The 14,762-nt window shown below is 29.8% G+C and overlaps 1 long non-coding RNA gene across 1 annotated transcript; it reads left to right on the top strand.

The window, feature by feature from the left end:
• The first annotated feature begins 433 nt into the window (after positions 1-433).
• On the top strand, positions 434-13,260 carry LOC143234964 (uncharacterized). The gene is made up of 3 exons (XR_013018874.1): positions 434-559; positions 7,374-7,450; positions 12,358-13,260. It is a non-coding gene; the product is annotated as an uncharacterized LOC143234964 (long non-coding RNA).
• Positions 13,261-14,762: the final 1,502 nt, after the last annotated feature.

Below are 14,762 nucleotides of genomic sequence, written 5' to 3'. Positions count from 1 at the left end.
TTAATCAAAACTCATGTTTAGAAAGAGAGATGCCATAAAAAATGTGCTTACCACTGTTCTAGAGAATATATCTAGGTATTCGTAACTAGTCATTTTTTTCTGGACTGTAGTATACTTCACTTTATTTCATGATGTGTGAAAATCCGCTCGCAAAAGTTTCCCGCATTTTCTTTAATTAAATATGTTATTCATGCAGAACAGGTATCATACTTTTGACTCACTAGTGGAACAACTATTTCGAGGGCACCCATTTTATTTTCGATATTCAATTATTGTCAGAGTTTATTTCGTAGCACCTGTGAAATGCAGTACGGCTCATTCTTGTCTGCTATAGTTTTAAATGTCCAAGTCTGTAGATTAAGTATTGTATTTTGGCGTCCTAGCGGAGAAACGAATTTGGGGGAATCCCCGTTTTATATATGCAAAAACGGCTCGTTTGGGTTGAGAAAGTATTTAATGTAGAAGAGCGAACAATGTTTCGACCTTCTTCGGTCGTCGTCAGGTTAACAAAGTTTTATGTATTTTGGAGAGTCCGCGTGATGTCTTTACTTTCGTGTAGGTACGGCAAATCCACTCCAGTGGGTGATAATTAATTATTCTTTGTTTTTAATCAGTTAAATGCACAAAGCTACACAAAGAACTATCTTTGCTCAGCTCACCACGGGTATCGAATCTTTCGGATCTTGAAGTACAAGTCCGCAGACATACATTGTGTCACAGGGGTGGGGGGCATCGTTTAATTAAAACAACTGTAAAGAATAGGCCTATCAATTTGGAGCACTTTTGTCTCTGTTGGTTCAGCCACATCAATGTTGACTTGTGTTAATAAGCAAAACATATTTTAAATAGTGTTTTTCTAATACACTTATAAAGGTTCATGAACAAAATATGTTATAATCACTCATAATTTACCTAATAATTAAGTAAATTATTCAAGTTTATATAGTTTAAAAGCGAGTTTTCCAATAATGTATTGGAAATAAGTAAAAAAAGATTGATTCTTCTATCCAAACTTAAAGTGAAATGAGGGTTACTAATGTTATATTTACTTCAGTAATGTGGGCTTTTAAAAACATTGACTCGCTTGACGTACATACGATGTGGTGTTGACTCTAATGAAGAGGATATTCTGAAGTTAACTTGTTTTGTGTTAACATGGGGAGTATGCTATCTTAAACTCTATTTATACAGAAGAAATAACTGTGAGAAAGATGAAATTTAGATTTTGGTCTTTATATATTTATATCTCCTAAATATTTTCAATTGAAAATTAATAATAACCAATCACTTTGGTATATAACACAGTTTGAAGATTATTTCCAAAAGTCATTTCCGGAGAAATTCCTGTTAATTGGAAGATATAATAAATGTGATACCAACAGAACTGCCAACTTTTAGGAATCTGAGTAAATTTTTTTTTTAATTGTACATTTTAAAAACTAATGTGATGTTGGAATTGACCTACATCCAGTCAGTCAATCAAGGAAGGGCAATGAATTGTTGGAAAGGTTTCAGAGAAAGGTAACTAGAATAGTACTTGGAATAGAGAGGCTGTCATACAAGGAGAGGTTGAAATTTCTCAAATTTTTTCTTTTGAAAAAAAGTTAGAGAAGATATGATTGAGATGTTTAAGGCTGAAAAGGGAATTGATGGTGTTGAAGCATCATCATTTTTTATACTTAACAGTGAGAATAGTAGAACTATGGGAAACAAATATAAATTTTGGCAGGGTGGGAGTCATCTTCAACTAAGACAGTTTTATTTTTCTAACAGAGTGATTTGCTGTTGGAATGGGTTGCCTTCAGATGTTGTGGAGGCAGTAAATTTAAGTGGGTTTAAGAGAAAGCTTGATAAATACATGAATGATCAGGGCTGGCTTTAATAATGTTTTTTTTATAGCTTTATTTTAGTTTAGAAGATGGGACAGCAAAGGTGAGCCAATAGTTCCTATGTTGTGCCAAAACATTATTTTGTGCTACTAACCTGACTAAAACATGAAATTTTGTTACTAACGTGTGTAAGCATGACAATAAGCCCGTATATGTGACTGTTTTTTGTTCTGCCCCAACCTTTTTGAGGGACTAGGATAGTTTAGAATACTATAAACAGATTAGTTTAATATTTGAATCTCTTCTCAAAAGAAATTTAGAAAATATTTGTAAAAATAACTTGTCATTTAATTAATTATTTTAATAATTCCCAATATAATTTTAGGAACCATGCATTTTAATCTCACAAGCATGGAGTTTTTGTTAGGGCCTTTGCTTCTGTAGATGATGGTATCAACTGTTTATCAAGCTTTCCTTCAAACTCCCTTAATTACATCTACCATATTTAAAGGTAATCTGTCCCAAAGATGAACCACCCTGTTATAAAAATAAAGATGGCATCCATCTGCCATAATCTTGCTATTTTCACCATTAACTGTGAGAATCATGCTCATTATCTTGGCATTGTAACCTCTTTAGATTTGTATTAAGTATTTCTGTAGATACAACCTTATATCCTGTCTTACCTACAATTATCAATAGCACATTTCTTGGCTAGCTTAAGATACTGATGAACCACAATACTAAGATCTTTTTATTTTATAACAGGCATCCTATGGTGTCTCACAAGAGATAATTTTAGTTATTTCAATTTATAGAAACCAAAATGTTATGATAACTGGCCACTTTCTGACTTCAATAATAAGACTAGCAAAATTCCACAAATAAACTTTAATATTTATTAATGGTTTGATATTATAGAAGCACACACACACATTTTATTTAAATAAGTTATGTGTTGTAATTTGAGTTTGTTTAGGAAGTCAAACATTAGTTCAGTTTATATTGGGTCAAGGAGTTTTTGTTTCACTTATTGTGGCAATAAGGGAGTCAATTGTGACATGCTATGATGGTAAATCATTGATTATTAAGATTAATTCTTTTAATAGTAACCATATGTTAAGATGAGCCAAATTTGTTCCCCTGTTTTACAGACTTAACTGTATAACTCAGATGTTATATAAAAAAACGTTTGTTTCAGATACTTGCATAAATCTTCTGGATGGCTATCTGTATTAACTGTCCCTTGCTTTGAAATGGTTAACAAAAGGGAAGGCAACTAGTCGAAAGCAGCTACCACCAACTCTAGGCTACTATTAAGTTAATAGTGAATTTGACATCACTTTTATTTTAATGCACCCCTAACTCCACAGTGCCAAGGACGAGTTTGTGGTAATAAGACATGACAAGTTTGGTATGGCAATTGCTATGTTATGTCTTCCTTAAACAATATGTACACATATGTAAGCCTACAAATTTCTCATAGTATTACTTCTAAATTTTTCTCAAATAAAATTAGAAGCATAAAAACTGAAATCAACAGTGATTTTATGCTAGTTCAGTGTAAATAACACTAAAAAGGATCAATATTTAATATGTCCATTTCAAACAATAAAAATATCAATTTATGTTGGGCTAAGGAGTTTTTTTTTGTTTCCATTAATGTTACGTTCTGAGACATGGTGCACTTACAATGTAGACACTGATGCTTATTTTAGGTATACACACAGTTAATATGTAACAGCTGTGCAGAGAAAATCAATGTGTATATTATTTTTTAATTGCTACCAAACTTACTCATTGTAATTCCATTTCTTTAGTGATAAATACTTATCGCATACTAAACAAAAAAAATGAAAAAAAATTTGTTATATATATACAAATTTTGATACAATAACATAATTTTAATGACATCGAAGGGTTGTTTGTCCATCTATGCTGCCCCATCCACTACAAAAAAACAACAACCCAAAGTTAGCCTTTACCTCTTAAATAGTACCAAGCCTCTTCATTAACTGCCTTGAATTTATTGATTTCAATACATTTGAAAGAAACCCATTCAAAAGAGCCAGCTACCCTGGCTATTATAAAAACAAAATATCTGAAGATGACTACAACCCTGCAAATATCTGTGTTTGTGGCCTATAATCCTACCATTTTTATTATTATGTACATATAAAAGATGATGCACCAACACTGTTAATTTCTAGTTTTAAGCACCTCAATCAGATCTCCTTTAACTCTGCTTTTTTTTTCAAGAGAACACAATATAAGGAGTCACAACTTGTCCTTGTGTGACAACCCTTTTTGTTCCAGGTATCCTCCTAGTAGCCCTTCTCTGAACCATTTCCAATTATTATATATCATTTTTAAGATAGAGGCCAAGACTGAACACAATACTCCAAATATGAAATTATAACCTCTTTAGACTTAAGTATTTTTGTGGATAAAACCCAAAATCCTATTTACCCTGCCACAAGCAATTACACAATGCTTTTGTTCAGCATAAGAGACTGGTCAACTACAACACCAATATCCCTTTCACAAATAATGCTGTTAAAGTTATTTCCATTAGATTATACTGCTAATTAATGTAAAATAATCCACATACATTTCCTTGCATATATTACAAATTAAAATCCATCTGCTATTTGTTTTGCCCAACTCAACAAGTAATATAAATCCTTTGGTAAAGCAACAGCATCCTTCTCACAGTTAGCAACACACCAGACCTTAATACAATCAGTAGATGTAAGTAAGCTATTGACCAATCCTTCATCTAAGTCATTGATGTAAAATAAGATCAAAAGTCCTAACACTGAGCCCTGAGGTACTCCATTTGTGTCATCAACCCAATATTTGACTGAACTCCTTTTATATTAATCTTCATACTCTCTTCCTTCCAGCCACCTTATTATCCAACAAGTCCACTTATTTCCCACATAATTTTTATATACATTTTATGTGACATCTTGTCAAATGCCTTTTGAAAATCCAGATACACAAAATCTACATCATTACTATTACTTATGTAATCAGTAACTTCTTCAAAAATTGTCAAGAGAACACTAAGAAAGATTTTTCCCTATTGGAACCATGTTGACTATTCAACGGAATTTTAAACCTTTGTTAAGTAATTGTGCAAAGCATTGTTTTTTTCAGTCTATCAAAAAAAATTCTTCTTATAACCTGTAATTACTTGAACAAGTTTTATTGCTTCCTTTGAAAAGAGGAGTAACACATTAGCCAGCTTCCAATCTTCTGGCACTTGCCCACTACTTAAGGGCTTACAAAAAAAAGAAAAAGTAGCAAGTAGCCCACATATCCATGTTTTTAACATCTTTCAAGACTCTTGGGAAGATATTTTCTGATTAAGGAGAGTTAGCATTCTCTTAACTTTTCAATTGTTCTTAATAAACTCACACTTAATGTAATCTAGTTTGATTTGGTTCCCACTTAGCATGTTTGTTAGTAAGAATTGAAGAAAAAATTAGAGTATTAGAGTCATCTCTCATAATCATCAGAAATGAGACTTCCTTTTTTTATACCTCAAAGGTCCTCCTCTAATCCCAGTATTTTGCTTACCCTTAATGTATTTAAAGTAATCTTTACTGCTGATTTTCACATCTTCAACCATCCATTTTTGTATACTCTTTTAAATTATGTAATATCCTGTTTGACTTAATCTCATTATCTTCTGTAATTCTCCCATCATAGAAGTCAACTTAAACTTCTTGAGTAATATGCTTTTGTTTAAATTTATCACTTACACTCTTTATAAGCCAATCTGGTCTCTTACTTACAGCCACTCCTTTGTGTCCAAAGGAACAAACATAGCATATATATGAATATTTAAAAATTTATTCAAATTGTTTTTTCCACATTTGATCAGTATCTCCAATTAATTCATTTGCTCAGTTAACAACCCCTTCCCCAAATTGTATTCTCATTTGCAGTTGAAAACCTTATCTCACTTTAGAGTTTCTCATTAATTTCACCACCTTTATCTGGTGGTCCTTTACAAATTCCAACTAAAATTCAGATTGAACCCTTAATACTAGTGTCAGGGGTCTTTATTTGGGCTGTTGCTTTTAACTTGCACCTATAATGATGATGATGATAATGACACAACTATTAAATTATTAAGTCTTTGGATAATTTTTAACTCTAGAATATTTCTAGCTGCACTGAAGATGTTGAGATACCACAGCATAAATTGGATCAGTTGGTTAGTTGGACACAAATTTGGTAAGGGATCTTTAATTGCAGTATATTCAAGGTAAGGCATTTGGGGTATCATAATTTGGATCACATTTTTAATGTAGATGGAAATCTACTCAACATCATTACTAATGAGAAAGATCTTGATGTAATGGTAAACAAGTCATTCAACTACTTAAGCAATTCTATTATGTTATTAGCAAAGTTAATAGATTTTTCAGGTGCATCTATAGATTTACTGATTACAAGTCAAAAGAATTAATTGTCTCATTATGAATTACTGGTAAAGCCTAACTTGGAATACTGTAGAAATATGGTCTTTCTGTGTATATATATATATATATTGGCTTAGAAGAGGTTCAGAGGAGGGCTACCAAGATGACTCCACAGATGGAAGAGCTATTTCATAGGATAAAGTTTCTGAACTTATTCTGGTTTGAGAAAGGAAGAGTAAGAAGTGATCTTATTGATATTTATGTAGGCTTATGCAGAGTGTGTGTGTTTTCTTATAGCAAAGCCATATTGGGTTATCTGCTGAGCCCACCAAGGGAAATCAAACCCCTGATTTTTAGCATTGTAAATCCATAGACCTACCACTGTACTAGCGGGGGCTATGCAGAGTATCAATAGGTTAAAGACTTTGATTTTTTTTTCACTCTGTTCTGAAAACAGTAAAAATGAGAAATGTTAAATACAGGCTGTGTTCTCCAGTTAACAGTTATTTCTTCTGTTGTGATGAATGTCTCATTTAATGAGTTAACTTCAGTACTAGTAATGCTAGAACGTTACAAAAGTTTGAAAAATGGTGTTATTAATTTTCTGAAGAATAAAGAGTGAGTTTAAGTTATTACTTTCTCTCAAGGGTGATTATTTAGGGACAATTTTTAAGAAGCAAATGGTTCTTTGTTGTCTGTGTGTTAAAGGGACATTGTTTTGTTTAATTTTCCTTTTTGAAGAATTCATTATCTACCATCCTGTGTATAACAAGAGTTTCTGGGAGATAACAGTGAATCTTATGTTGCTATTTTTGACAAAAGTGACTTTATTGTAAAAACTCCAATGCTAATCCATATGTAACAGTTTGCAGATGCCTTGACGAATAAAAGACATTTTATTAAAGTGTAGAAACATCTAAGCAACAAACCTAGTGGTCTACTTCGTAATCTAGATTTACATAAAATGTCCATGACATGAATTGCAGTTTCAAATACCAACAGCATGTAAAACTGTAAATAATAGCATGTGGTGATGATGTTTGTTGTTTGATGTATATATTATTTCTTTGAGTGTAGTATATTAATAATTTGTATGTTGTTATTCTAGTGAAGGATGTAGTAGTTATGTTGACTGGACTCAGACATTAGAAGACTGCAGAATGAAATGTATTGGTTTCAGTTAAGGTGAAAAAAAAAACCTTTTTAATCACAGTTATAAACAGAACTTTTCTGAATTTGTTTAGGTAGTTATATTTTTATAATGTATTAGTGAAGTAATTACTGTTGTTTTCTTTATCATTAAAGTATTGTAGCTACTAATTTAACAGTTTAATGTAAATCTTTCACTGATTTGAATTTGAACCTGCTTCTGATATAAATGTTATTACACTTATGGAAATTATTTACATTTCTTAGAATTTAGGATTATTACCATTAAAAGTTATTTTTTTGCAAGTTTTTTTTCATATTTGGTGTAATACTGTACTTATCTTATGTTCAATGAAAAATTGCATTTTAGGCAAAATAAAAAATATTTTGATAAACATAAGAATAAAAATATTTTATTTACTATTTCTTGTAAATATTGATGTAAGTGATTTACAACAAGTAATAAAAATCTTGAGTACTGCAAAGGTTATTTCAATGAAGATGAAGAGTAGAATGTTTTTGCATATCTCTTACAGATATTTTACATTCATTTTTACAGATATTGGATCTTTGGAATTAAGATTTAACCATAATGAACCTTGCTTGCTTTACTTAGATTTACTAATATTTTTGTACTAATCACTGGAGCTTCAATCACTTATGCAGACATCTTTGAAGCCTATCTTTGATTTATTTCAAAAAATAAAAGAAATTCCTAAAGATAGTTTATTGAAGTCTGAAAATCCTAGAATTGTGTTTGAGCAGGTCAACTAATTAGTATTCTATGAAAAAGTATTCTTATGCAATTTCCTTTTTGTGTGAATTATAAATATAGAATTTGAATCTGCTTCCAATATATATGTTATTGCACTTACTGTAATTATTTATATTTCTTAGAGTTTAGAATTGTTACCATCAAAAGTTTTTGTTTTTGTTTTTTGTTAGCAGGTTTTCCTTTATGTTTAAATATAGAATTATATTATCTATCTCATTGTAGTGGTTAATGTTCCAGACTGTGGATCTAAATTTCTGTGGTTTGCACACTGTTATTATCAAAAAATAAATAAATCTCACTCTGCAATTTGGGACCCTGTATATATTATATGGTGGTAGACAAATACCATTATTTGATCTGACAGTAGCAGCCCAGAAGCTGGTGGTGGGTGATATTGACCAGCTGTCTTCTTTCTAGTCTATCACCTCAAAATTAGTGACTGCAAGTATAGATAACTTCTTAATAGTTTTATGGGTAATCCAAGAAACAAATAAACAACACACATGCAATGTGAAGTAATAGGCCTTGTACTGCATTGTACTTTAATGAAAATAGAGCAAAATAAATCAGAATGATGTGACATATATTTTTTGTGTAGTGTCTGTGCCACACAGTCTTAATATTATGGTGTTTTTTCACAGTTTATTTGAACACAAAGAAGAGATGGTTGATGGGGTGGAAACAGCATAAAAAAGTTAAATCAAGACAAATAATAATAAAAATAACAACCCACAAACTCCCAAAAATGTTTCAGAACTTTGTTAATAAATACAAAAAACAATAAAGGGGGAAAAAAAGCAAATGTTTCCTTCCTTGTGAAGTAAATAAAAAAATATTAGGCCTCTTCCAAAGCTAGAACTGTTTTCCATTCATTTTTTTTTTAGTTTTTAACTTAGTTAATAATTAAATTAAATTAATAGTTGGAATAGTTGGTGTATTTTATATATATTTCCATGGGCATGCTGTTACTTTATAACAGTTTCACTGTTTATCCCTGATAAATCATTTTTTAAATTTTATTAAACATATAGTTATTGTGCTAATGTACTGAAGTTTCTTGTTTTTATTATTTTTGAAAATCAAATCAAAATGAGGTTTAACTATTAACAGAACCACATCACTGCAGTGGAAATATACGAATAAAGACTTTGTCAGTGGTGAATCTATGAGCTTCATTATTGCTTTTTATTTGTATGTTTTGTGTTCATATGACACTTACATTTTGTTAGATGAGACATTGTTTAAATTTCTGTTGTTTATTTAGTAACTTATTATCAAAGAAATCTTGTGTAATCAGAACTAAGAAATAATCCAGTAATGAATGTAATTAAGTTTATATATATGTATATACTGTTGTTATTTACATGGATTAGAATGTATTGATCCATTTTGATGAAAAGGAACCCACTTTCAGGCACTTAAATTTAAAGTTGATTTGAATGGGCACTAAATAAAACTCTAAGTTTAACAAATGTACAACAATTCAACAAACTTTGCAGTTTAACACATGTACAACAATTCAACAAACTTTGCAGTTTAACACATGTACAACAATTCAACAAACTTTGCAGTTTAACAAATGTACAACAATTCAACAAACTTTGCAGTTTAACACATGTACAACAATTCAACAAACTTTGCAGTTTAACACATGTACAACAATTCAACAAACTGCAGTTTAACACATGTACAACAATTCAACAAACTTTGCAGTTTAACACATGTACAACAATTCAACAAACTTTGCAGTTTAACACATGTACAACAATTCAACAAACTTTGCAGTTTACAACAATTCAACAAACTTTGCAGTTTAACATGTACAACAATTCAACAAACTTTGCAGTTTAACACATGTACAACAATTCAACAAACTTTGCAGTTTAACAAATGTACAACAATTCAACAAACTTTGCAGTTTAACAAATGTACAACAATTCAACAAACTTTGCAGTTTAACACATGTACAACAATTCAACAAACTTTGCAGTTTAACACATGTACAACAATTCAACAAACTTTGCAGTTTAACACATGTACAACAATTCAACAAACTTTGCAGTTTAACACATGTACAACAATTCAACAAACTTTGCAGTTTAACACATGTACAACAATTCAACAAACTTTGCAGTTTAACACATGTACAACAATTCAACAAACTTTGCAGTTTAACAAATGTACAACAATTCAACAAACTTTGCAGTTTAACAAATGTACAACAATTCAACAAACTTTGCAGTTTAACACATGTACAACAATTCAACAAACTTTGCAGTTTAACACATGTACAACAATTCAACAAACTTTGCAGTTTAACACATGTACAACAATTCAACAAACTTTGCAGTTTAACACAGTAACAACAATTCAACAAACTTTGCAGTTTAACACATGTACAACAATTCAACAAACTTTGCTATCCTTGTAAATTTTTTACTATGTTGAACTTGTAATAAAGTTTTATTCAGTACCTATTCAAGCCACCTTCAAGCTGTATTGATCCATTACTTGCATATACCCTTTTGTTAGTGATATATTTGGTCATTATTGCAATAGCTTCTCAAGAGGTTCAGTGAACTTAGTAGACTTGAGGTTAATTCTAAATACACATACTTGGTGAACATATACATTCTTACACACACACTCATATATGTAACAAACAATTTAACCAATACAGTTAACGAAACTTTCAACATAGAAATCATAGAAGACTAAACAAACAATGTATAATAAAGATGTATGTGGATATATAAAATAATTTTAATCAATACTGTTAATGAAATTGTAAAATATGACTTAAAAACACAGAAAAGAGTTGTTTACTTCATGTATTGTCATTGATTGATTGCCCCTTGTGCTTATCTTGCTACATATAGTTGAATGGCATTTGTAGAACCACCTTTAGTGCCAATGCAGTTGAAGTAGCATTTGTTTTATTTTTTCTGTTGTAAAATATATTTAAAAATTACAAATGCCACATTTTTCTGTTAGATGTGGCTGTTTGTTAACTGTACAAAGATGAGTGATCTACATGTACTGTTTTTTGGTTGTTTTTTTTAAGTAGAAATGTTATTGGTTTCACAACTTACCAGATGAAAGTCTTTGATAAAATCACTTTAATATTTTATTTTTTGCTGAAATATGGACTACATCATGAATAATTAAAAACTCAGGCTTTATATAATATTAAAATGTATGTGTATTTGGACATCAACTAGTTGTTCAGTGATTGAAATATCTAAATAGTTCCTTTTCTGTTTTTCACATTATTATATGTTGGTAGAGAATGGATATTGTAGTTATTTCTTGACTAGTGCTTTTATGATTATTGAGGAATTAGTTTAATAACAAGTTTATTTGGCTACTTGATATTTAGGAAAGTATTCTTGCAATTACAATGCCATGTGAAGGTAAATAGTTTTGATCTGAGGGAAGATGTGTCAGAACTCTGAATTTAGCAGAACAGAAGTCTAAAATGAAATTGAACTAATCCAGTAAAATCCAAGTCAAACTGCATTACTTTCCATGATTTTGGGCTGTTGACTTTATGAGGAAAAAATAGAAATACAAGCAGGAAATGCAGTATTTTATATCTTGTAAAAAACAGTGAAAGAAAAGTTTTCCATATTGAATATGCAGTATTCAGGTTAAGTTAGAAGAGAGAGAAATATCAATTATTTGTATTGTATGCAGAAAAATTACTATTATAATTATTTTCTGAGGTTTATTGTTAATTTGTTTCAAACACACACAATACTGGAAAATTTAAAAGCTCAAATTTAAATTATGCATTTTTTTCTTAACCAGAAGGCACTGAAATACATAATATGAAAGAACGTAATGAAAATGAATACTGGAAATAGATACCATGAATGAGTACTAACATAAATACATTTTATCATCAAAATGAGGGAATGAAAATTGTTACTCATTCAAATAATCTGTGTTTCTGTCACTATTTATTTAGAAAAGAATAATATTTTGAATTTTTGTGTAATAAAAATTTGTTTTTAATATCATGATACTTTAAAATTATTCTTGGATATTTTAACCAATCCTGTTTTGATTGAAGAGTTATATTCATGCAGTGTTTTAGTGATGTAAATAAGTATGTTTTTTTTTTATCCACTAGGTGAATCTTTAACTGTGTGGTTTTGTTTTCCAGCAGGCTATTGAAAACTGTAAATTCAACATTTTTGATGTTCTAGAGATGATCAAAGAACAGCCTCTAACATGTTGATTAATGTCTGTTGAATGTCCAGCATCAAAACCTCTTTTGTGCTGTTCCTATTGAAACTTCATGCAGTATCTTCAAGATCCTATATTTGCTCTCCAAAGAAACTTTATCAGCTAAATAATTTAATCACTCAATAGAAAATTTTAATCATGTATAAGCTCATCAATTTTCAGCTTTACAGTTTAAAACCTTGGAAGCTTTTAACTACAAACAATATACAGTGAAGTGCAATAAAGTAATCCCCTCAACTGTGGTTATTAATGTTTGTGTGTCCTATAAGTGAAATACTCATTTCTTATATGAGTGAATGTATCGTGGTGTCATAGTTCAGATTCTTAATTCAAGTTTTCACCTAACTTTCTTCAGTTTAAAGGTTCACTTCCACTTGATTAGCTTTGCAAACCTTTATTAACAGAAAACTGGAGATAAAAGAACCATCATATTTCTATTACCTTACCTGTACCCCCTTAGTGGCACACTGGTAAGTCTGCAGATTTGTACCACTATACACTGGGTTTTGATACCCATGGTGGGCAGAGCACAGATAGCCTTTTATGCAGCTTTGTACTATATACAAATAACAACCTTACCTGTAGTTTAATTTAACTCAACATTGATGTAGTTCTTTTTTTTTTAATTACCTTTAATAAGAACATCTGACTACTTACTGATTATTTTATATTCAGTAAAACAGTTTTTGTGATATTTTGTTACTTTTTGTTAATATTTTTATGAAGAACATTGCTAAGAGAAAAATAGTGTTGTATGTATGTGAGCGCATGTATGTATGTGCTGTAAAATATATATTAAACATGATTAAAACTTTTTTCTTTTAAATTAGAAAATGCTTGTTTAATTATGTGCACAGCCCTACCAGACAACAGTATATCTAACTGTTCACATAAATCTCAGTTGTATAATTTGCACAAATGGTTTACATAGTGAAATAATAATTTTATCTGGTCATCAATGTTTCTAACAAGAACAAAATGTTACATTTTATATCTCTGCTTTCTATTGAAATAACTTTATTAATATTTTTAGTTCAAAGAAATGACTGATTAAGAAAAAGAACTTTGTGAGACAATCTGAATGCTTCATAAGTACCAGGACATCAGATTTATTAAAAGTAACATAAGCTTCAAATAAGTGGTTCACTTTCCAATATTTTTAGTTTCAAAAACAAACTCTACAAGAAAACTTATAGTTTTTGTTTTTTGATTGAAATATTAAAATAGGAGAAGTGAATATTAAAAACTTTGTACTTTCACAGTTAATTTTATTTTTATAATAAATGTAACATTTATTAGTTGTTATTCTAAGGTAAATATGTGTAAAAATTGACGAACTCCTATCAAGTGCCTCCACTCCATTTCTGGTGAGAACTTACAAGGCTAAACTTGTGGTATACTAAACTTATACAGATACACAACTGTATATAATAAATTATCCTGTATTGCCTCTATTAATTTTTCAGTGTAAGATTCTTTACAACTGAAATTAAAGAGTGACTTAAGATGCTAGATGATTATACATTGATTTAGAACTTGGAGTTGGATGAGAACAAAAAAAAATCAAATTTACACGTTTTTTTATTTTGTGCAGAATTTTAATAATATGCATCTATAAGTACAGTTATTCCTACTTTATAACTAAAATGTGAATCTCTTGTCTTATTAAGTACTATAGATAAAAAAAGTTTGTCAATTTTTGTCTACATTATGTGTAAAAGACTAAAGTTGTTAAGTTAGATGTTTTATCATCTAAACTATATTGAACAATTGATAAAAAATATATATACACATATCAAAGACGTATTTACTTAAAATAAATGTTTAGAATATATCAACTGAAATAACAGTATTCATGAAAATAAAAATAGCATTTCTGGTAAGAATAATGAAAGTGAAGTAATTAAGTAATTATTTGTTAACTTTATTTTTACAAAAGATTCTGTTTTATGGATAGCAAAACAAAAAAGAGAAAATTGACTGAGTATCCTAAATGAATTAAATGTTCAGTAATCTCTTTCATACAGGAATTATAATTAAACAAAGGTAGTTATGATACTAGAAGCAGAATATTCACTTCTCACAGAAAATAACAGAATGCCAATTAAAATCAAATAAAAGAGTAAAAAGGCACATACATAAAAGTTATTTTCATGGTAATGGTTATGTAATAACCTTTGGATAATGTTTGTTACAACCATTTGTAATATTGTTGTAACTTTAAGAACGAAAATGTGAGAAAATGTAAGGAAAGGTTAAAAAGGATGTTAAATATAAAAGAAAATAATGAAACTCTCCTGTGAAAGAAAATTAGTAAGTGTA

This window comes from Tachypleus tridentatus, chromosome 12, assembly GCF_004210375.1.
Source record: "Tachypleus tridentatus isolate NWPU-2018 chromosome 12, ASM421037v1, whole genome shotgun sequence".
Lineage (NCBI taxonomy): Eukaryota > Metazoa > Arthropoda > Merostomata > Xiphosura > Limulidae > Tachypleus > Tachypleus tridentatus.
Note: the sequence above shows the minus strand (reverse complement) of the source record. Positions and strands in the feature narration are given on the sequence as shown.